The sequence below is a fragment of the Astatotilapia calliptera genome, chromosome 16, assembly GCF_900246225.1.
Source record: "Astatotilapia calliptera chromosome 16, fAstCal1.2, whole genome shotgun sequence".
Taxonomy (NCBI): domain Eukaryota; kingdom Metazoa; phylum Chordata; class Actinopteri; order Cichliformes; family Cichlidae; genus Astatotilapia; species Astatotilapia calliptera.
This window is the reverse complement of record NC_039317.1, coordinates 14,688,833-14,712,214: the sequence shown is the minus strand read 5'-3', so window position 1 is coordinate 14,712,214 and position 23,382 is coordinate 14,688,833. Positions and strand designations below refer to the sequence as shown.

Genomic DNA, 23,382 nt, shown 5'->3' with positions numbered 1-23,382 from the left:
CTATGGACAACTATTCACAAAAATCACAACTGAATATTTCACTTTATTACCAGTGCGATCTTCTTCTCTTATCTTTTCAATGTTTTGTTTAACATTTTAAAATCAAAATAATATGATGGAAGTAAGTCGCTGTACCTACCTTGGCTCTATAATCTTAGTTATAGATTTTTTTTTAATGCCTTTTTCGTTGCCATCCAAACTCACATTTTTGTACATCTGAGCATCCTGGTATAGGGGACACATGAGGACCAGGACCTGGATCTTATTCTGAAATTTTATGTGGCGTTTTCTAAATATTCTGTATTCCACTAGAGTCTTCTTTACTTTGCATGCCAGGTGAGGCTTTATTTTCCAAAAGGTCACTTATTCTGAACCTGCTTTCCTGAATGCCGTACACGTTCAGACGCCCAGCATCCACGTCTATCATTCTAGTCTTCTTGACAGAGAATATCACAAAAATATATATAGCATTTTTATTAAAACTACTACTCTGCACACAGTGGTTCAACAACCAATATAAAAACTGCAAAACCAAAATAAACTGTATATCATCTATGATAAGGAAAAGAAGATGGCAACTGACGTTTAGCAGGGTGTCCAGATAGTTACCTTTGGGCCATCTTTCCTTGTTTTGTTTTTTGAGGCAAAATACCATAAAATAATAACATCAGGATAAGAAGGTTATTTTTTTTAGTATTCACTTATGTTGTGATAGTGTTTAGTTGGGCATTTAACATTAATATCAGCTGTCTTCAAGATATTATGTAAAAGGTTAACGTTTCATTTGTACTACACGTTATTATATAACGTTTATAAAGTTTATGACATGCTCTATGACACTGAAAAGCAAGAAAGTGCACAAATCCTGCATAAACTAACAGACTTTTAAGAAGTCCCTCCTAAAATTAGCTGAACTGTGAGAAAATTAGTGTTCAAGAAGGCACTTGTATGACTAACGTTGTGGTTCAGACAAAGCGTTATAGGTGTAATTGTTCCTGAAGAGACAGAAATTTGCTGATAGTGTTATAAAAGCTGCGCACACCCATGGTTATGTTTTACAATTATTTTTTTTTAATTCACACTAATTGCCTTAAAAAAAACGACTATGCTACAACTGTGTGATTAGCATAATGCAGCACTGTTAGGCCCCCTAACGTCTCCCTTGACAAAGAGTTCCTGGTTTGTGGTCTCGTGCACGTAGGTGGAAACTCTGATAAGAATCACTGGGCTGCTTTTCATACACCAATCTTTTATCTTCACTTAGTTAAAAAAAACAAAATCAGGATGACTTTTCAAACAGCGGGGCCGACGTCATTTCCTCCTGCATGAATTGCATTTAAACCTGCTGAGATCAATATGATGTAGTTGCTCTGGGACTCTACAGCAGTTTAAATGTCTGTATATGGTCCGATGATGGTGTCGATTTGTGTAGCTCTTCGCCAAATTAGATATGATTATGGAAATTCTGCCTACAGGGAGACTATAGTAGCATGTATACCTCCAGCAAGCCAGGAGCACATTGCTTACACATGCACCATATTTTTTCCAAGGCAGGGGCAAAGCATGAACAACAGTAGCAGACATGTCCAGTTGTTATACATATTATTAAAACTGTCACCTGGGTAGTTAAAGACAGCTCTGCAAAGCTCTGCATAGCACCAACACTGAACCACAGTCGAGCCATAAAACTGCAATGTGACTCCACAAGAGAGGCAAGAAAGAGTACAATATAGAGAATATATTTATAGTTACATTTCTTTTCCATTTCTTTTACATAACCACATTCCTTGAGCATGCCTTGCAGCTCCCTGCTGTAATATTCTCAGCACGCTGAACTCCAGCCAGTATCTGGCTGCCAGGTAAGAAGAGCCCTCGGGGGATCCAGCTGCACATCATCTCAGAGAATCCACTTTACAGCACCCTGCTGAGGAACTGGTGAGGGGCAGCCACGATACGAATACTTTTATCATGGACGCCTTGAAAAATTTCTCCTGCAAGTTAACATAAGTCTCTGAAGAGGTTCTGGCTTTGGCTTATGAAGCAAGAGCCACATAACATTTACAGAAAATAAAAATGGAAATTCTGAAGATGGATCATAGGAACATGTTTGTGAGGCTCGCTGAATTTAAGAAGAGTTATTCAGTGAGTGGGCCGACAAAGATTAATATTCGATGTTTAACACATCATCAGAAAACAAAAGACAAGCAATAAAAGAGTCCTATAAAAGATACGGTTGAACCGAAAGCACACAGAGTAATTATCGCAGGCTTGCTCTGAAGCAGTGCTTTCTTTCGGTCCCAATTTTTCCGCACGGCATTACAATAGACGGCTGCACATTTTCTGAACTACTACACGAACCAAAGGACTTGTTCCTAATAAAATATTGAGCACTCAAGAGCGGAGTTCTTTTCCATGTGAAAGAGTTTTTAAAAAATAAATAACGCTGAATTTCTTTAATATTTGCCTCGCAATGGTTCGAACTGCCTCTAGTAGCTGTAAACTAATACATCACCGCGAGGTAAAAAGAAAAAAACAAAAAGGAAAAGGCAACAAGATGAGGTTCACTAAGAATTTGTGGACCAACAAATCGAAGAGTGAACCGTGTGGTCAGCTATTGTAGATACTCGAATTCATTTATGAACAGGTTAGAATTTTCCAAGCCAAGTCTCCCAGGATTATGGGAAGAGAGCATAGTGTAGTATAAATGCAAATGCAGTATGTGCTCCACATAGTGTGGGAAATAGATTTTCCAGTGATGTATTACATGAGGGAGACTGTTAGAAATAGGCTGAAGCAGGAGGGGCTGCTGGATGGGTGAATGCACCCTCACTGCTGGGACCCAGAGTTATTTATGAACTTGAACTTAAAGAGTGTATTTTGGGTTTTTTGGAGAAGTTTTCACACCCAAATTGTATTTTGATCTCAAGCATGCTTTGGATTTATGCTCCATCCAAAATTTATTTTAGCTGGCCCCAAGGCTGCTCACCCCACATCTGATGCCAACACCAACCATAATCTTTTAAAATAGATCTGACATTCACACCCACTTGACCATGTGAATGGCCGGCCCTCCGCAGGTAAGCGAGCAGAGAGGTATTGTACTCCTCTCCTGTGGACCTTTTCACATTCACAAGCTTGTGTAAGATGATGGGATGCATTCCAATCCGAGTGTGGCCGATGGGGATGGCTATGAACGCATTTGATGTCTGACTTGGTTGGACAGCATATCTGAAGAGCTAGTTCAGAGAAACTACGCACTGGCCCCTAACACTGAAGTGCCTGTCAGCGTGCATGGGAGCTTCCAAAGTCTGCCCCATATACTCATTTTCCAGAGTTCAAAAACTGTGCATTTGGAACTGCCATTTATTATAAATAAATAGAGTTTATTCATAATAAATGGCAGCTTGTCTTATCCCAGGAATTTGTGTCTATTGGGATGTGACCGAATGTCTTTCTGGAGGCAGATGAGAGCTGCATGAAGTGGCGTGCAAGAACGGAGGGTGTTTTAATCTGCCTTCAGCTTAGACTATTCTAACGGGTACAAACATCTTTAGACACATCCAGCTACTACGACGCTCAACCACAATAAAGCCTTAATAGCTGCGTAATGTGCAGCAGCGTGAGGCGAAACAGAGACTGGTGAAGACCCTGCCGGTGCCCCAGACCCCGTTTCAGAAGCCAGGTTTTAATTCATGCTGCAAACTCTGAGTTTCTCTCCAACTCGTTTCTTCTGACAGCATCTGAATCAGTTCTTCTTTCACTCAATTTAACTTCTTCAATCATACAAAGTGGAGCGAATTAGGTTCCAGGAGTTTATGTTTCTACAAACACTGAAATTACAGTTAGACATTAGTTCATTTTTTTAGTAACATGACTGCTTTGACATGATTGCAATTGCTGTTTAAATATAATTGATCTGCATAAAGCTTTAGACACACAACACATCAACAATCAATCATTTGTCACGTTGCAGTCAGTCACACTGAAGAAAAGCTGGCTGTGACATTTGAGAAGCTGAAGATGAAGCGAGTAATACCAATAAAGATTAGCCTGAGATGACTAAATGTTTAAACTACGTTTTTAAAAGCTAGTTGGAGACAGTGGGACATTTTCAAATATGTTGACATGCCTAACTATATTTACAGTTGGGGCTTGGCAATAAAAAGACAAAGACATGGTCACATAAAGTCAATAAAACTAAAAGGGAGACGACACAAAAGCACAGCGTCGAACCAAATATCATGGTGAGTTAGAGTCATGTCAGATTAGGTAAATGCACACAGCATAGAAGCAGCGGCTGGCAGCAGCAACACGTGCTGAATTAGAACGTGCAATACTGCAGATTTTGGTATAGAGTCGATACGAAATAAATACAGGGTCTGTTCTGTATATACAGATACACATAAAGCTTATATAGGGCAGAGCAGCGTGTCATGATTTATGAGGTAAATCATCATCAATATGCAAATTCTGAATACATTTTAATGACCAATAAATCACTTTTACTTTTCACAGTAGTGATTTAATATGATCAAACACGCCTTTTGGCTTTTCCATTTTGAAACTGGGGTTTTTGGAGACCTGGAGTGTAAACGTGCCCGTCTCTAAAGCTCTTTGGGTCAACTTCTGTTGTTTAAATGTGCAATAGGCTATAAATAAAACATCGTGACAGTCAAACACAAAAAGGTTCAGACATTTGTCACGGTGCATGTTACAGGAAAAAAATTAATAAAATTGAAAATAAAATTTATTTAACACAATTCAGTGGGTTACACACAGAAGCGGACAGAAACAAAGCATTGCTAATGTGCTGGTATCAACCTAATGCAAATACCAGCATTGGTAATTATACTATCAATATTTGCCCATATCTGCCCACCTCTAGTGCTAATGTACCTATACACACAAGTTTATTAGGAGTGTGAGTGAGACAAAAAGACAATGGAAAATGTTAACAAGCCTTCAGAACAAGACCTCCCAATGAACACTGATGAAAAGAAGGGTTTGTTATATACAGGTGATGCTGCGATGTTTGGGGCGAAGACACAATTCTTGTAGTTTTGCCTTTTGCACACCACCATAGTGGATCGCAAATCAAGCAATCTAAGTTTGATTGAAGTGCAGACTTTCCGCTTTCATTCAAGGGATTTTACAAAAACTGAATGAACTTTGCATCAAAATGTCAGATTTTAAGTGGCTGATTCTTGTTTTTTTTTTTAAGCAGACAATAAGAACTGAGTGGTTTTGTTTATGTTCTCCTTTTTTGTTCATCTTCCTCTTTTCTTGAATTCCATATACAGTGGCGCAAAAAAGTATTTAGTCAGCCACCGATTGTGCAAGTTCCCCCACTTAAAATGATGACAGAGGTCAGTAATTTGCACCAGAGGTACACTTCAACTGTGAGAGACAGAATGTGAAAAAAAAATCCATGAATTCACATGGTAGGATTTGTAAAGAATTTATTCGTAAATCAGGGTGGAAAATAAGTATTTGGTCACCTCAAACAAGGAAAATCTCTGGCTCTCACAGACCTGTAATGTCTTCTGTGAGAAGCTTTTCTGTCCCCCACTCGTTACCTGTATGAATGGCACCTGTTTGAACTCATCATCTGTATAAAAGACACCTGTCCACAGCCTCAAACAGTCAGACTCCAAACTCCGCCATGGCCAAGACCAAAGAGCTTTCGAAGGACACCAGGAAAAGTATTGTAGACCTGCACCAGACTGGGAAGAGTGAATCTACAATAGGCAAGCAGCTTGGTGTGAAAAAATCAACTGTGGGAGCAATCATCAGAAAATGGAAGACATACAAGACCACTGATAATCTCCCTCGATCTGGGGCTCCACGCAAGATCTCATCCCGTGGGGTCAAAATGATCATGAGAACGGTGAGCAAAGATCCCAGAACCACACGGGGGGACCTGGTGAATGACCTGCAGAGAGCTGGGACCAAAGTAACAAAGGTCACCATCAGTAACACACTACAACGGCAGGGAATCAAATCCCGCAGTGCCAGACGTGTTCCGCTGCTGAAGCCAGTGCATGTCCAGGCCCGTCTGAAGTTTGCCAGAGAGCACATGGATGATACAGCAGAGGATTGGGAGAATGTCATGTGGTCAGATGAAACCAAAGTAGAACTTTTTGGTATAAACTCAACTCGTCGTGTTTGGAGGAAGAAGAATACTGAGTTGCATCCCAAGAACACCAAACCTACTGTGAAGCATGGGGGTGGAAACATCATGCTATGGGGCTGTTTTTCTGCCAAGGGGACAGGACGACTGATCCGTGTTAAGGACAGAATGAATGGGGCCATGTATCGTGAGATTTTGAGCCAAAACCTCCTTCCATCAGTGAGAACTTTGAAGATGAAACCAGGCTGGGTCTTCCAACATGACAATCATCCAAAACACACCGCCCGGGCAACAAAGGAGTGGCTCCGTAAGAAGCATTTGAAAGTCCTGGAGTGGCCTAGCCAGTCTCCAGACCTCAACCCCATAGAAAATCTGTGGCGGGAGTTGAAAGTCCGTGTTGCTCGGCGACAGCCTCAAAACATCACTGCTCTCGAGAAGATCTGCATGGAGGAATGGGCCAAAATACCAGCTACTGTGTGTGCAAACCTGGTAAAGACCTATAGTAAACGTTTGACCTCTGTTATTGCCAACAAAGGATCTTTACAAATCCTACCATGTGGATTCATGGATTTTTTTTTCACATTCTGTCTCTCACAGTTGAAGTGTACCTCTTGTGCAAATTACTGACCTCTGTCATCATTTTCGGTGGGGGAACTTGCACAATCGGTGGCTGACTAAATACTTTTTTGCGCCACTGTACATGTTTTTGTTGTTTAACACTTTAAGTCTATACAGAAGAACTGATATAATTTGAGATTATATTTTGTATTATTGTGGACATTATTTATTTGGAACTGACTAATGAATTAACTTTTCCATTTTGTTTGTGTTATTCTGTAGGACTAGTAGCTTTTGACTGATTAGATTTAGGATTTTCTACACCTTTGTTATTTATTTAAAACACATTTTTATAAGCTTCTGACAGAAAAGAAATATTTCAACCCAACTTATCTCTTCACTTTGGAATAAATATTAACCTTTAAGCTTGACAGCAATATGTATGTATGTATGTAAACCACCTGAATCAGTCACATGACAGAGGATGTGGATTCTACCTGTTGAAAATTCAAACTAGGTAAAAGAAATTAGCCATGTTAGCACATAGCAAAAGATAAAAAAGACACTACAAAAAAATGATATCCTCTTTTTAAAAATGTAACAGTGTATTTTATGCCGGTAGCGTGGTTCAAGCTAACTAAACTGACTCTGTTCTGTTCTTTGAGATCAACCTCATGGTCCACGGTGACACACATTCATATTCCTCGGTCAACTGGACTCAAATGGAAACTTTGCTCTTTATTTACCGGTTGCCATGGTGCATCCCGAAGCTCTGCTGATGATCGCTTTTTCCCCCTCTACTCATGCACACACTTAACTCGGGGTGAACGCACTCAGAGCAGACTGAACTTATTCTGATCAGCCTTCACGGAACTAAAAGCTACGAGTTGAACATCTCTGAGTTAATCTGCTCTGATATGTTTATGGCTAAAGTCAGAGCTTGTTGGAACAGAGCCCTTTCCTATTCATTGCTTATTCACATCACCTAGTTCAAAGTCAAGGAGAATGTTGTTTTGGTGCAATTCCACCAACTAATCTGCATTTCAGATTTCACGCTTCACTCTCCTTCACATGAGCAGAACTTTTCCAGAAGAAGAGATTGAATAAATTACTCCAAAAGGCAAAAGAATAAAGTGTAAAAGTGATGAAACAGCTACACAGCCTTTGATCTCACCAATTAAACTGCTCTATATGAGACAGAGATGGAAATTACCCAGGTTAGCAACATACCAAATACAGACTCTGGAAATCAGAATCAATGCGTCCAACGTTTTTGGTCTGCAGACATGATTCAAGCTGTAAGTGTCATTGAGACAGACACACTTCCAGAGCCGGGGCCATCACTGGAACGGCTTCTTTTTTCTTTTTCTTTTTTTTAAATAACAGGGTTGGGCGGTGCATTTGTCCAATCGTCCAAAGTTAATGGATATCATTCAAACTTAGCCCGTCCAGTGCATAACATTTCACTGTACTGTACATGCTGCACTTTCTCATCTAATCTGGGGAAACTTGGGTGGTTCTGGATCTGACAAGGAACAAATGAGACACCGAAAATGAGAAGCAAGACATCAGAGGTCACTTGAATACGTGAGCTGAAGTGAGAAATTGAACATAAAGACGAAGCGCATGCAAAGATTAAATGAGGAGAGTCTCTCCTTCCTCGCTTCATAAGTGCCCTGCTGCAAAGTCCAGCGTACTTTTAGCCTCAGGAGGCGATGGAGTTATTACCATGTGGTACAGAACACTTCATCCTGTGTAATTACACTGGCAGTATCTGAGCTCTCCAAAGGGCCTGCTACAGTTCATCACATCTTCCAACTTCAAAGAGCAGCTGATAAGAATAGCAAATAGACTGAAGCCCACATAAATGAGAAAGTGGAGACAGGATAATGTCAAAGCTGAAATGTTTTCTTGTGCTGGGAAAAAAACCTCCAAAAAAAGAGCAAAACAAGTGAGCAGAAGTCATTTATCTAATGCAGGTAGTTGTTTTCTGACCCTGTCAGAGAGGAACAAGACGGGCCTGCTGACATATTGCATCTTTGTTTTTGCGGACATGTAGAAGAATTATTACTTTAATTCTTAAAACCTCCCTGTACATCCTATTCTAGTCCTGTCACTGAAACTCCAACACAATGACATAATGAAGGGCTTCCTCTTCCCTTCACTTCCACTTCCAATGCCCACCCCCACCACCACTACCACTGCCTTCATCTGTGACCTACATTCAGTTGTGGTGCTGTGCATGCAGATGTAAGCGCAGACACCGCTTGGCTGGCTGTGATCACATCTGCGTGGCTTTGCTCTGACGTCGGTCATTTTAATATTGTACTGTACACATACAGAGAACTGACTGAATATTCCTCGTTGCTTGCTTGTAGTTATTGTAATCTTGTTTTGACTGTCAGTCTTTTTGTGGAAATGTGAATTTGTACTGGCATTAGAGAAACCGGCTCCGCACAAATGACACCTTTCACATGCACAATACAGCTAGTTCCAGCCAATCAACTGCCTGCCAGTCACATACGCTAATAATCACATGACTGCAGCTAAGCACGGTTTTAAAAAAACATTTCCAACAGCTACACAAACAATGAAATTATTTAAATCTCAGAAGCTAAATAAGGACTCTACAACAAAAAGGGTGGAAAAAATATGTAAACAGATACACAGAAGGCTAACTACAAGTGTAACTACAAGAGTAACTGCAAGAGTATCAGCAAGAGTATTGTTTTGACACTAGAGTCCAAGTCCTCTTTGTTTTCACTCCGAGTTGTGTCCATTTCTTCTTGGTATTTTTTAGTCAGCACAATAACCGATAATAAAACAGCAAATGAAATTCAGATTCTCAAATGCTGATTGGTTTTTGGTCTTCTTTTTCTTCCTAGTAATTAAAAAGTGAACAGCTTTGGATTTTGGACTGACAAAAATCAAGAGACCCCAATTGAGAATCACTGCTTTAATGTCAGCCATTCATTAAGAAAGTAAACACCAGAGTCATTAATCCTTACTTATTAGTTATGGTGCACTACTTGAATTGCATTGCTCAGCCCTTTATGTATACAGAGGGCTAGTTTATGCAAGAACAACGATAGTGAAACAGCACAGACAGCCCCCCGCCTAGTAGTCTTTATTTTTTAAATGCACACAATTAATTTTAAAAAAACTCAAATAACTTTTCAAAAACTATGACCCAAAACTGGTCAACACATGTTAAAAAAAAAAAAAAAAAGACAGTTTCTAAATACTTTTAGACTTAATTTCCTAAAAACATGCAAATCTTCAAATAATTGGTCAGTTGAGGCAAGTTCCAAAAACTACTGGATCATAAAAGGGCCTCTCACGATAATGTCCCACCAGACTTTTGTATCATTAGTTCACAGACTGTTCAACATTTCCATTCACCTCCTGAAGTACACATCTGTCTCAACGCAAACAAATATCTGTCTGTAACATCTAGGCCTTCAAACCAAACTGTGGCTTAGGGATGAACCAAAACACTACAATTAATTTCCATAAAAACAAAACAGCAAAGTGAACGATGCAACACACACCTACTAAACAACACTGACAAGATCTAAATTATGGGTGAATGTTAGCACCATGTGACTAGTTAATAGACTTACTGGTTTAACCAGAACAACAGTGTGTCTCGTTTTGTTTTCCTGTGATGCCTGGCACCACCACTTTCCTGTAAAAAGAAAACGTAATCATGAGTTACGTGTAAAAACGCGTCCGTTTTTGTGTTGATACAATGACACAACCCACAGAACAAAGAAGTTACAGACAGGCTCATCAATTATAGGAAATACCGAGAAAGAGACGTCGTTCATCTGGATTCCCACTTGGTGGTAACAGGATCAGACTCATGAGAGATGGCTTCATGCTGCTGTAATATCAGGTCCAGCAAGGTCAGAGCAAAAAGCACCAACTCCATTAAAGACCGATCCCACTGAGGGAGATTAGGTCTGTCCTGTCCCCTTCTATCCTCCTTCAACTACAGCGCTGATTACATCACTTGAGCAAAAATGTCTATTTTTGCAAAGGCATGCTCAGAAACTCATTAATCTTGCTTCGAAGAAGCAGCTACACCTAATAATGGCTAAGAGGTGCAGGGGAGCGGAAGTCTCTCACACACAAAACACACACACAGACACAAGCACACCTGTCACAGTCCATCTGTTACAGAAAACCCACAACTGATTTTTAGCACAGAGGAAACAACAGAGTCTTCACTCTGCAGAAAGGAGAGAAAAAACCATAATAGTGAGACAACACCTGGACACACACATATGTGGACAAGGTCACTGCACTGCCAATTAGCCCCTTTCTATCAGAACTCTGGGAGAGCTGTTTGTGCACCTTGTAATTACCAGAGGAGAGGACGTGTTTTATTTGAGACTAGTGCTACTGACACAGCCAATGGGAAAAAACAAACCTGTGACTTATTCAAAGCAGACATCGGTCAAGAGAAAATTATTATTCATCACCCACCCCACTGGCTGTTTAGAGTCTAAATAGGTGGAAGACTTAAAAAGTCTAAAATGACACTATACTTAGAGGACTTGGCAATTCATGGTTCCAAAAAAGTGGGGGGAAGAGAAATGAAACTAGTGCTTAGTTTACAAAGTTCTCTTCACCAGAAGAAAATGGCAAATCTGATGAAATTATATGGCTGGAAAGGGTTGACTCATTGTGACCTTCCAACCACATCCCCTTCTGATAAATCACACAGAGCAGTGCTTCTTGATGACAGGCTTTCACAGTGCATAGCGCTCGCTTGAATACAGTCTGCCAGCGGCAAGGTCCTATGAAGGAAATGCAGTTCCACACCTCACATTATGGCCCATAAATACAGCCGGGAGTGTTGACGCCCACAGCGGGCGGCCGTTTGACGTGGGGAAAAAAAGTAGAGAAAGTCCACTTAAAGCCTCTTTCGCTGTCTGTTGCCCTTCTTGTGTAGGCTGAAAGTACATGGCGATGTTTGTAGTACCAGACCGTGTCACCTCGCACGCTTACTGATGACGGTGAGTAGGAAACGAGACAAACAGGCTTAGAAAACTGCTGCCAGTATCGATATTTCTCTGGTCCACACACAGAAAAGGGATCCAGTCTTTAAGTGATGACATGACAAATCTTGCTTCCGGGCCCAAACTACCCTGCGTTTAATAAGGCTTTTATGTTTTTAACATGCTTTGCGAGAGACCGGTGACCAGCATCGCGGAGCATGACGTCCGAGCGGCACTGAGGAGAGTGAACACAAGGAAAGCGGCGGGGCCAGACGGCATCACCGGCCGTCTGCTGCGCTGCTGTGCTGACCAGCTAGCAGGTGTGTTCACTTACATCTTCAACGAGTCCCTGGCGAAGTCTGTGGTCCCCACATGCTTCAAAAGATCCACCATCATCCCTGTGCCCAAGAACAGCAAACCCTCATCCCTGAACGATTACCGGCCAGTTGCACTGACCTCGGTAGTAATGAAGGTGTTTGAGAGGCTGCTGAAGAACATCATCTCCTTCTCCATCCCAGACACCACAGATCCGCTGCAGTTCGCCTACAGATCCAACAGATCCACAGAGGATGCCATCGCCCACGTCCTACACACCACTCTCAGCCATGTGGACAAGAAACAGGGTAACTATGTACGAATTCTGTTTGTTGATTACAGTTCAGCGTTTAACACAATAGTGCCCTGCAGACTGTTCACAAAGCTGAGGGATCTGGGACTTAACAGCCATCTGTGTGCATGGGTGTTGGACTTCCTCACTGGCAGAACTCAGGTGGTGAGGGTGGGCAGGTGCTTCTCCAACAGCATCACCATCAACACAGGAGCACCTCAGGGATGTGTCCTCTCGCCACTGCTCTACTCCCTCTATACTTCAGACTGTGTGGCCACCCATGGCTCCAACACCATTGTGAAGTTTGCTGACGACACAGTGGTGTTGGGTGCCATCTCCAACAACGATGAGACGGCCTACATGGATGAAGTGAAGAATCTGGCATCATGGTGCCAGGACAATCACCTCCAGCTGAACGTCAGCAAGACCAAGGAGCTGGTGGTGGACTTCAGAAGGGGTCAGCACAGAGACTACAAGCCCATTATCATCAATGGAGCTCCAGTGGAGAGGGTGCAGTCCTTCAAGTATCTTGGTGTCCACATCTCCTCAGACCTGACATGGGCTGCCCACATTCAGGTCCAGACCAAAAAGGCTAGGCAGCGCCTGTATCACCTACGACAACTGAGGAAGTTCAGGGTCTCTCCAAAGATCCTCAGGATTTTCTATACAGGCGCTGTGGAGAGCATCCTCACACAGAACATGACATCGTGGTTTGGGAACAGCTGTGTGAAGGACTAAAAAGCTCTCCAGAGAGTGGTCCGTACAGCAGAACACTGCTGCAGGATTGCTCTCCCCCCGCTTCAGGACACCTACACCAGGAGATGCCGGACTAGAGCAGCGCAGATACTGAAGGACCCGTCCCATCCAGGCAACAAACTGTTCCAACTTCTGCAATCTGGTAGAAGGTTCTGCATCATCCAGGCAAGGACAGAGAGACTCAAGAGGAGCTTCTATCCCCAAGCCATCCGGGCCCTAAACACACACATCTCACATCATCTAAACTCACATCATCTATAATTGACTGAGACAGGACTCTTCCAGACACTAAACCAAGGCACAATGTACATTTCAATTCCTTTAATTTTAAATATGTTTATATTGTCTATCCTGTAAAATAGTCAGATGTCTATTCATATTAATGTACAGAATTCAGCTGCTTGCTGCTACTACTGCACATGCACAATGTATATATATATTAGGGGTGCAACGATATTTGTATCGATATTGAACCGTTCGATACAGTGCTTTCGGTTCGGTACGCATATGTATGAACAATACAACATTTGTAATTTATTTTATCAACTTTCCTTCTGACGATGCTGTCTGTGTTGAGCGCTCAGTGAATCTGCGTTCGACTACTCCGCCTAGGCTGCACTGTCGAGCGCAGATCCACTGAGCGCTCAACACAGACAGCATAGTCAGAAGGAAGAGAGCAGGGCACCTCCCCCACCCTCATTCAGATCTGGCGTTTGGAATTATTTTGGTTTTCATGTGACGTATGACCCTGAAGGTAAGCGAGTCATGGACTAAAGTAAAACAGTATGTTGGATGTGCCATGCAATGCTCAATTACATGGGTGGGAACTAGTGTGTTAGCGCAGTTAGCTCGTTAACGTGTTGGCCGTCTAGCCCCATGATCGGCGGTAGCTCGTTAACGGAGATTTGCCGTGTTGTGGCGTTAAGGTCATTTCAACGAGATTAACCTGAAAGCACTAGTGGGAACACAACGAATATGACTGCACATTTACGCCGACATCATCCTAGTGCAAAGACAAAAACAACAAGCATGCTACTAACTTTAGCCGAGTCATTTAGACAGCTGTTAGCACATGATTCTCCTTATGCTGCTGAGAATATAGCCCAGAAGAAGCGGATAGTATAGCTTTTATTTTGGAAAGAGACATTTCTCTGTAATAAACTCTCTTTTACAAAGATGAGTGATTCCTCAATCAGATACAGGGCTCGCAATATCGCTAGCCCGACGTCCCGGAGCTAGCGATTTTTTCAGTCGGGCTACCAAAATCTATCTCTTCCCTGCCCGTAGGGCTATTGTAGGAAGGAAAAATATATGTCAATGCTTTTACATTCTTTCAGAAATGTAGCTGGGTAATTATGTCATTGGCATCGGTGAGCCACTGTCAATATGTGACATATTGAAATCGCGTTTGAATTTGCGCTTGTTTTTTTGCTTTCACTTTGCAATCGTGCGAACTGTGTATAGAGAGCGACAGCACTGATCTGTGAGTGATGATAATTTGTGCACCAATTCCTCTGACATCGTCTTATTAATCGTTAGCTTACTATGCAAACATGACAAGTGAAATCTCCCGCCACAAGCTTAAACATGTGAGAGGCTGATCGCGTAGAGAATCGCTGAGCTTATGTGAGTGCGTGTGTAAAAGCAGCAGGATTTATATTTGACTACGATGACCTGGATGACTGAGAACCTTCACAGACAGATATATATTTTAGTTCTGCTGAGCCAAATAAGACAGGTCAGGGTGAAGAAGTGACAGCCAAAGAAAAGCTTACCACAAAACGGAGAAGTTATGACAAATCAGACTAAGGCAAAAAGAAAGTGCAGCTTTATGGTTTCATGGACAAAAGAATTTCTGTGGCTGCAATATGACGAGCTAAATAACCAGGGCTGCACATAAGTGGTCCGCAGGTGCGCATTCGCTGTCAAAATAAAAAACACGCACAAGGGTTAGGGTTAAATTTAAAAACTGTACTTTTGAGTTAAAATATATATTTATAATTTTAATAAATGACAAATTAAAAAGGCATGAACATTTTTTTGTATCGAAAAAATATCGAACTGTGACACCAAAGTATCGAACCGAACCGAACCGTGAATTTTGTGTATCGTTGCACCCCTAATATATATATATATATATATATATATATATGTTCTTCCTCTAAGAACCTTGAACCTTGTATCTTGTTCTATTTAATCTCAAAAAGCCCCTAAAAACAGTCATTGATCACTGTCGGCCTCTTTCGGTTTTTATTACCGCTAATCATTTTAAGGATCAGTTTTTAAAACCTTACGATGTAACTACAGCCCAGCCCATGCATCAGTATATTAATGACTAACCTCGTATTGTGGATGGATTATCTCACTGGGTGTAAAGTTCAAACTATAGGGTGGTTGGGAGATGAAGTTCCAACCAAAGAGAGCGACAGTTTTAAGGGCGACGTGTGGACGCGCTGTGTCACGGAGAATGCTTACGCACAGTGCACGCAGTGTGCAACTGTGTTTTGGGACTGAAAGGTGGTATTGTTGGTTGACTTTCTGCCTGTCAATCAATCTGTCAATCAATGTTGACAGGTAGCGTGAAACACTGCATTTTAGAATCGGAGAAGAGGAATGCTGAGCAAGGCCGTAAGCATTCTCCACGTCACCGCGCCTCCACGATCAAACTACTTTTTTTAGACAGATATTTGGATGATGTTCTTTCGTATTATGTTGTTTTTGTGCGATATATTTTTAAATTCCCTGTAAAGTACTTTGTAATAGATTCTTTGCTTAAAAAGTTCTAAATAAATATTATTTACTTAACTGTGCAGAGACCAACCCCACTAAACTACAGCTCAAGAACCATTTACAGAAAGCTAACCTTTTTATAATCTGTCTGAACTCCGGACACTTGCCTCCCCTCACGAACTGAGATTAGAGACTTAAGAGTAAAAATAAGAATGTGACGCCATAATAAGCTGCTTGAATATCCTGTGTCCCTTTTTAAGAAGACACACCATAAGGACTACAGCATCGCACATTGAGATGCACACGAGCTAAGTTTGAATAACGCCTCCTCAGGAATTTTACAATCCTGTGAAGACAGCTAATTACCAAAGATGCCGCTGTGTTCAGAGGGGTCATCCTCCGAGTCCTCACGCACTACAGCCAGGAGTGAGGGACACAGCTGGGCTTGATGACTCCAGCTCTCTTGCTTTTGAAGCCTGAGCTCAGATAACTGCTGGTCTGGTCGGTTAGTGGGCATCTGAAATTACACCTCCACCTTCCCGGAGTGGCCTGCCCGTCAAGTCCCTCCACTCCTTTGCACTGTATCTCAACATTTACAGTCTGGTGCGGATAAAATTGAAACCCTACCTCTAGCCATCGCCAACAGTAAAATTGCAAGCATGTTAGGAACAATTACAAAGGAGCTCGGGTATCGACTCAAAGCAAAGCTTGGAGAATTATTACCTGACTCTGCAGCTCCCCTCAGCTTTGCAGGGCTTTTCGGCCAGTGACATTACTGTTGTGGTTGCTTTTACTCACAAAAAAGAAGAAAAAAAAGCTTTCAAAAGTCACCTTCGAAAACCTATTGAACACCGCACAGCAGATGGACACAATCAGAGACTAAAGGCCTCTTTACACTGTTTCATTTTGGACACCTTTGGGAAAGGGCAAAAATCTGTGGCCGTCTCTCAAATGCACCAATCAAAGACAGCTGCCCTGTGGCAAAATTCACACCTTCACTAATTTATAACCAGGTTCTGACTGTGTGACTCACGCTCCCACCAACATCCAAAAAAACCAAACAAAAAACAAAAAATGATGCCGATTCCCCTTCGAGGTGACTCCATAAGTGGACCATCACATGCAAAAGCAACAGAAAGCAACATAAAAGAAAAAATATATATTTCAAAACAAGTTTTGCGTACTTTTATGTAATTTCCACAGATAAGAGCAGCACAAACCAGATGACGCAAGCAGATGATTTATCTCTGCCCTCATATTCATCAGCTTTATGATGTTCTTTAATCACACAATCTGAAGCCGAGACCTGTCTCACGTTGTGTGACATGAGTCTTACAAAAGTTGTTTTTACAGTCTAGTACTAGGGCTGCCACGATTAGTCGACTAGTCACGATTACGTCGACTATCAAAATCGTCGACAACTGATTTAATAGTCGACGCGTCGTTTGAAGCTTTGTAAGATCACAAAAGACGCAGGAATAAGTAGCAGGATTTAAGAGTGTAATAACGGACTGAAACAGAAGATGGCAGCACTGCATGTACAAGGATGCCAGCTGCCGTTAAACCCCGAAGAAGAAGAAGTAGCTCCGTCCCAGAATTCATAGCGCAGCCCAGCTCTGTTGTCAACAATGGCGGCAGCTAGTTAGTTTTTATATTACTCTTATTATTCTTTCCGGGTCACAAAATAAACGTTTAACATATTTTCAGGCGAGAATGTAGCTGTGTAAACCTCAAATATCTGCTCAGTTTATCAGGACACCGCATATTTTCAAAAGCGCTCCGACGTTTTCGGAGACGTCTGTTACCCACTAGCTCGATAGCTAGCCGGGGGCTAGGCTAACTAGAGCCGTGAGAACACCGGACTCCCGGCAAATCGTTTTCAAACCCACTGCCGTCACTTAGCTTAAAATGTTATTGTTTGGCTTTTTTTTAGTATTTTATTTGTTCCTGAGTAAATCGGTTTGGCTGAGATTAAAGTTATAGTTTTTACACAGCTGAATAAACGTCAAGCAGACAGCTGATTATCAGAAGTGTGAGATGCTCGAGAATTTACTCCGGTGTCCTGTTATATTTTAGATAGCAAGGAGTTTATTAAACTTCACCGAAACAATCTGCAAACTTCATTAAACTTTAATAAACTATCATCTTGTCTTTATTTTTAATTAGCACTTAACTTAAACACTTAAAGCTGTAAGCTAATGATAGTTATATAAGAGCAGATGCTGCTGGTGCAATAAGCTGTACGCTGTATGTCCAATGGATGATGATGTGATTAGTTGACTAATCGCAAAAATAATCAGTGACTAGTCGACTATCAAAATAATCGTTTGTGGCAGCCCTATCTAGTACACACACAGATGAAAGCATCGAAACATTCACCAGGTTGATTCTGTTCATCTGGATGTAGAATTTTTAGCATTTACTTACCTGGATGATTAAGCATGCATCAAGAGATTCACTAGTAGAGCTTGATCAATGCCGGATTTTGTTTTTAGGACGGATACTGATATTTGGTTTTTTAAAACTCCACTGACATATAGTTTTTTTCTATCATAGACATGAAACAAACAAATTAGCCTAACATTTCTTACGTGCTGCAATTTTTGAGTCCACGTTAAAAGATTCTGTGAAAGCAAACAAGTTTCGAAATCAACTTTTCTGACAGTTACATGTTGTAATGGTAAATGGTCTGTATTTATATAGCGCTTTACTAGTCCCTAAGGACCCCAAAGTGCTTTACATATCCAGTCATCCACCCATTCACACACTTAAGACTGTGCAACTAGTTGCACAGTCTTAACTTCTTCCTTTCATTGTTGACAAACTGTGATAAATCTAACAGCTAGATAGAAACACAAGTGCAAATTAAAGATACATACAAAGGCTGGCATGTCAAGTTAAAAAGTTTGGGTTACTTGTTTTCACTTGGGGCATGTGCTGCTCAGCGAGATTAATGGCTTAGTGAGCTTCTTTGAGCTTAAAGTACCCTAAATCCCCATGGTAACAGGTTATATGTTAAGCATATAACCTGAGGACAGATTTAAAGTTTTGGTTTAAAATCTAAAATCTGATTTAAATCTATCATTTACAGCACGTTTAAAGTGCTAATCTTTTAAAATCTCTGCTGGGAAAATATGTTTTATATGTGAAACACCTGTTTACTCAGTAACATTAATTTGAGTTAATCTGCCAATAAACCTTTAATGTTCAATAAATCCGGTTTAAAGTTTCAGGGCTTCTAATCTGCAGCTGTTACCTTAGAAAAAAACCTGAGCGCAGAAAGTACACTCAGCATAACTTGAATTAATATATTTATTTTACCGCTCGGCGCATTAAATCACCAGATTATTAATTTTCTGCAGCATTAATTTTGTCTTATTTGCAACTGTATTGCATTTTACTCAGATACTTTTTCTGTTCTTTGGAGAATTTTAATCACTATTTATTATCACCATCTGATAACGTCTCTGGCTAGACTAGGTGGCACTCACAGGGATCATTTTTTGGTGGAGGAAGTGTCACATTACCTACAAAAATGCCCATTTTTATGTGAGTGTGCAGAGCTTGAGGCAGAAACCCCAACTTGACAGAAAAAACTGATAAACACTGTCATGATGCCCATTACCTCCAACTCAGGCTAACGCAAAGAAAGCCTGGCTCTGTTGAACTTTGTTCATAGCACAGCCCTCAGGTGATGAAAAACATGCTACTGCAGGTTTAATGCGAAAAAAAAAACCATTCTGAAAACCTCAATATCAGCAGTACCATCTTATACTTTAATCAATGCAACTATTCCGAGCACCTTCGAGGCTGCAGCGGTGCAATATCCACTTCACGGCCCTGCTCGTGAACAGATCGACTCCTGCACATCTATCTCTTTACAGCCTAATCCAGACTAAAGCTGGTATGAATCACTTCCCCTCTCAGACGTCCTCTCATCTGATGCTAATAAGAACAGTCAGTCTTTGACTCCAACACTGTTACTGGGTCATAGCCGACTTCAATTATGCATTTCATCTGTTAGCATTTTTTTCACCTCCTAGTATTTTTAGAGTCATATTCATGAATGCACACACACACACACACAACACTCCCTCTCTTTTACATGTGTGCGTGTGTGTGTGTGTGTGTGCGTGTGTGTGTAATTAACCTCCCAAACCTTCCTTTCAAGCTAATGTGTTTCTTTGCAGTGTAAATTCTCACTAGTTTTACAGAACCTCTACACCCTTATCATTTTACATGTTTACTACCTTCATGGCAGAATGCAACTTTGGGTCACATGACCAGAAAGGTTGAAAAGGAAAGAGATCGTGAGAATCGTGAACACACGATACTGACCCACATGCTTACTATGCTGCAGTTTCAGCGACTTGCTGATTTATATTTACACACATTTTTCCAATGACGACTTTGAGCTGCACTCAGCGTGTCAAAGAACTACATGCTGGTCAATATCTATCAGTTTGATAAAGAAATAAAGACTCTGTGTGTAAAAATGGCTTGATGTATTTGCTGTGGTGGAATAAATGTGGTGTGTTAGTGTTAGTGTGTGCAAAGAAAGGAGCTCTCCTTAACACCTTTGCCTTGTCTGCACACACAGAGGGAGGGAGCCCCATTGGAGACAATAAACATCCAGCTGCAGACACAAAGAGGTGCCAGCCAACGTGTGGATGCGATTAGCTAGTTGTGTGTAATAGCAGTAATACAGAAGTTGTGTGACAGTCACAACGCTTTCACACAGCGCGGGTGTAAATCTGTGTGTATCAAGCATTCATTTGCACATTTATAATGCACTGTGAGAGGGGGTAAGAACATCTATGGTTTGAGAAGTAGAACACAAAGCGATCCTGCGTTTTTGCTCTGGTTTATTTTATCACATATAAATGAATAACTTAACAAAAATAACTTTACCTCTACAGTTTAAACAGTGACCATTAAATTCAACTTTTGTCCTTGTCCTTGTAAACTCCGTGAAGCCTTGAAAACCACAGCGCACATAAATATTCAGCAGCTCTACACACGCGCACACGTAATAACACTTTTCTGATGCAATGTCACTATAACCTGGAGAGGAGCTTTGAATTTCCTTCCCTGAGCTGTTTATGATGCACAGAGAAAGAAAATACAAAAGAACAGGCCTGTGCCTTTGATTCCGGTGGACTACGGAGAACAGTGCGGTTGTGCGCGTGTTCTCACTGTAATGAGTTTCAGTCGACTCCCAAACTCCACCGCGGTTCTTGAAGGCTGTGTGCGTTTCTTTGGCAGGTTTAATGTGTTACGGTGACATTCAGCTAAAAGTGGCGACAGCTCAGTGATAAGACTTCCTGTTGCTGATATCAAGACAACTCGCACTACTTCAAAAGGCATCACGTTCCAAACCCTCCGCATGCACAAAAAATAAAAGGCTTAATTGCTCTTGACACCAGTGTGTGTCTGTGTGTTGTTGGTCCTGTTGTTGTTGTTTTCACTGCTTTCAATCACCTGGTGTTAGTCTGGGAGTGAATGTAAAGTAGAATAGGTTAGCTTCTAATTTTAAAAACAAACGGCTACAACTGTGTCACAATGTGTTTAAACACCACTTGCATTTAATCATTAGTCATTATTCATCTCTGGCTCTCTTCAACAGTGTGTATTCTGTCCTCTTTTCCTCCCATCACCCCCAGTAGGTCTTGGCAGATGTCTCCCCCCTCTCTGAGCCTGTTCTGCAGTTTCTTCCTGTTACGAGGGAGTTCTTCCTCCCCACTTTCCCCAAGCGCTTCCTCATAGGTGGTTGTCTGATTAATGGGAATTCTTTTTGTTTTATTGTAAGCTCTTTACCTTACAATAACGAACCTTGAGGCAACTGTTGTTGTGTTTTGGTGCTACATAAATAAAACTGAATTGAAGTGAACTGAGTTGAGTCTGAAGGGAAGCAGCAAATGTAACTTTTGGTATACAAAGCAGGTTATTTCCACCTTAACTAAAGTGGCACTGATTTCTGTTTGCGTCAAAGCGCTATTAATGTAATACTATACAACTGTTTTTAATTTAATTTAACCTGGAGCTCCTTAGTTGGCCTTGGTTTGCTGTTTTGTGTGGAGCTGCTCCAGCATGTGCATCAATAACTGAGCGCTAAGGCAGCGAGAAACCTCCGCATGTTCTTCCCAAGTTGTAGAGCGGAGTGGGGCACTGGCTTCACAGTGAGATGTGAATGAAATCAATCCATTGTGGGGCGAAGCAGAAAAAAAAGAAAAACACTAAACAGCGCCGGGTAACAGGATCGCGTCAGAAACGGTGAACTCTGCTGCCTGTGTCAACAATGCCTCTGTTTTTACTTAACAATCTAACCAATAAAAATGGTTAGAAAAAATGAGCCGCTGTTAAAATGAGCTTCCTGTGATGGTTATGCTGCTCCGGAGAAGTAACGAAGACAAAGCGCTGTCGGCTACATTCTCATCCGCATGTTTTTTCTTTTTATTTAGGGTTTTTTTTTCCATTTCAAATTCTCGGTATTGCAGCGCTTTAAGCAAACATCGTGCGAACACATCCTCCCCTTGTTCCGCTCCGCGTTCGTGCACAAAGCGCTCTTAATCAGAAAATGCAGAACTGTATCGAAATCCTAGGGAGAGCAAACAAAGCCTTACCCAAATACTGTTACGGGTCCTCAATGGATGCTGCTGCTGCTGCGGCTTTCCGGTGGTTCATTTTGCTCCCGTCCCCCTTGTTGCACAGCGAGCATGCGGCTCGCTTTGGCTCGCCTCTGCTCTCTGGTCACTGTGAAGATATCCACTACTACGCTGAGAGAGCAGAGCGGCTGTGTTGTCTATCACATTGTTGCTGGCCCTTTTTTTTCCCCCTTCTTTTTTTTTGCGTTTTTAAAGGGGGCGGGGCCAGCGAGTTGGGTTTTTTTTTCTTCCCTTTGTTAGTGCGCCACGGATAAGGCTTGCTGGCCAGAAGGAAGGAAAGAAGGGATAAAGGAAGGAAACTGATATTAAAATTAAGTTTGATTTTGACTGTGAGTTGGATGAGGGGTCATGGTGTGCAAAAATGGCAATAAGGCAATAAGGCTAATATTGATACAGTGATTCCAAACCTATGCAGTCAGGTTAGCCCTTCATACTGAGACTTGGAAATTCAAAATTTCAACAACAGACTGTTACTGGAAAATATGAAGTTCTTTTCATTGTTATGTTGCAAGTTCATTGCCTGAAGAAGGCTTAATTCTTTGTGGTGCTGGAAACATTACTCAGAGATTTTGGTCCATATTGACATGATAGCATCACAGAGTTGATACAAAATACCGGCTGCACATCCATGATGCCAATCTCCCATTCCACCATATCCCAACTTTCTCAACCCCGGATTGAGATCCAATGATTGTGTCAGCCAGATGAATACAAAGAACTCAATGTCGTGTTCAAGAAACCAGTTTGACATCATTAGATGTGTAGACTGTGCTCACAACAGGATGAGCATGGTTAACAGCAATAATGTGTCTGTGGGGTCAGTTGGTGCTATGGCGCCCAAAGTGCGGCAAGAAAAGAAGTAGTTGTCCCCTACCACCACCACCACCAGCCTAAACCACTGATAAAAGGCAGGATGGGCCCATGCTTTGA

The 23,382-nt window shown here is 41.5% G+C and overlaps 1 protein-coding gene across 5 annotated transcripts in view; it reads right to left on the bottom strand.

Moving 5' to 3' along the window:
• st6gal2a (ST6 beta-galactosamide alpha-2,6-sialyltranferase 2a) overlaps window positions 1-22,670 on the bottom strand; it is a 46,099-nt gene extending 23,429 nt beyond the window's left edge. For 3 of the 5 annotated variants that reach the window (XM_026144069.1, XM_026144071.1, XM_026144070.1), the window contains exon 1: window positions 22,411-22,662. The gene's annotated coding sequence lies outside the window, so the exon portion shown is untranslated. Of the gene's footprint in view, window positions 1-10,311; window positions 10,377-22,410 lie in introns of all 5 variants that reach the window. The other 2 variants (XM_026144072.1, XM_026144073.1) reach the window with 2 other exon arrangements.
• Between the last annotated feature and the right edge of the window lie 712 nt (window positions 22,671-23,382).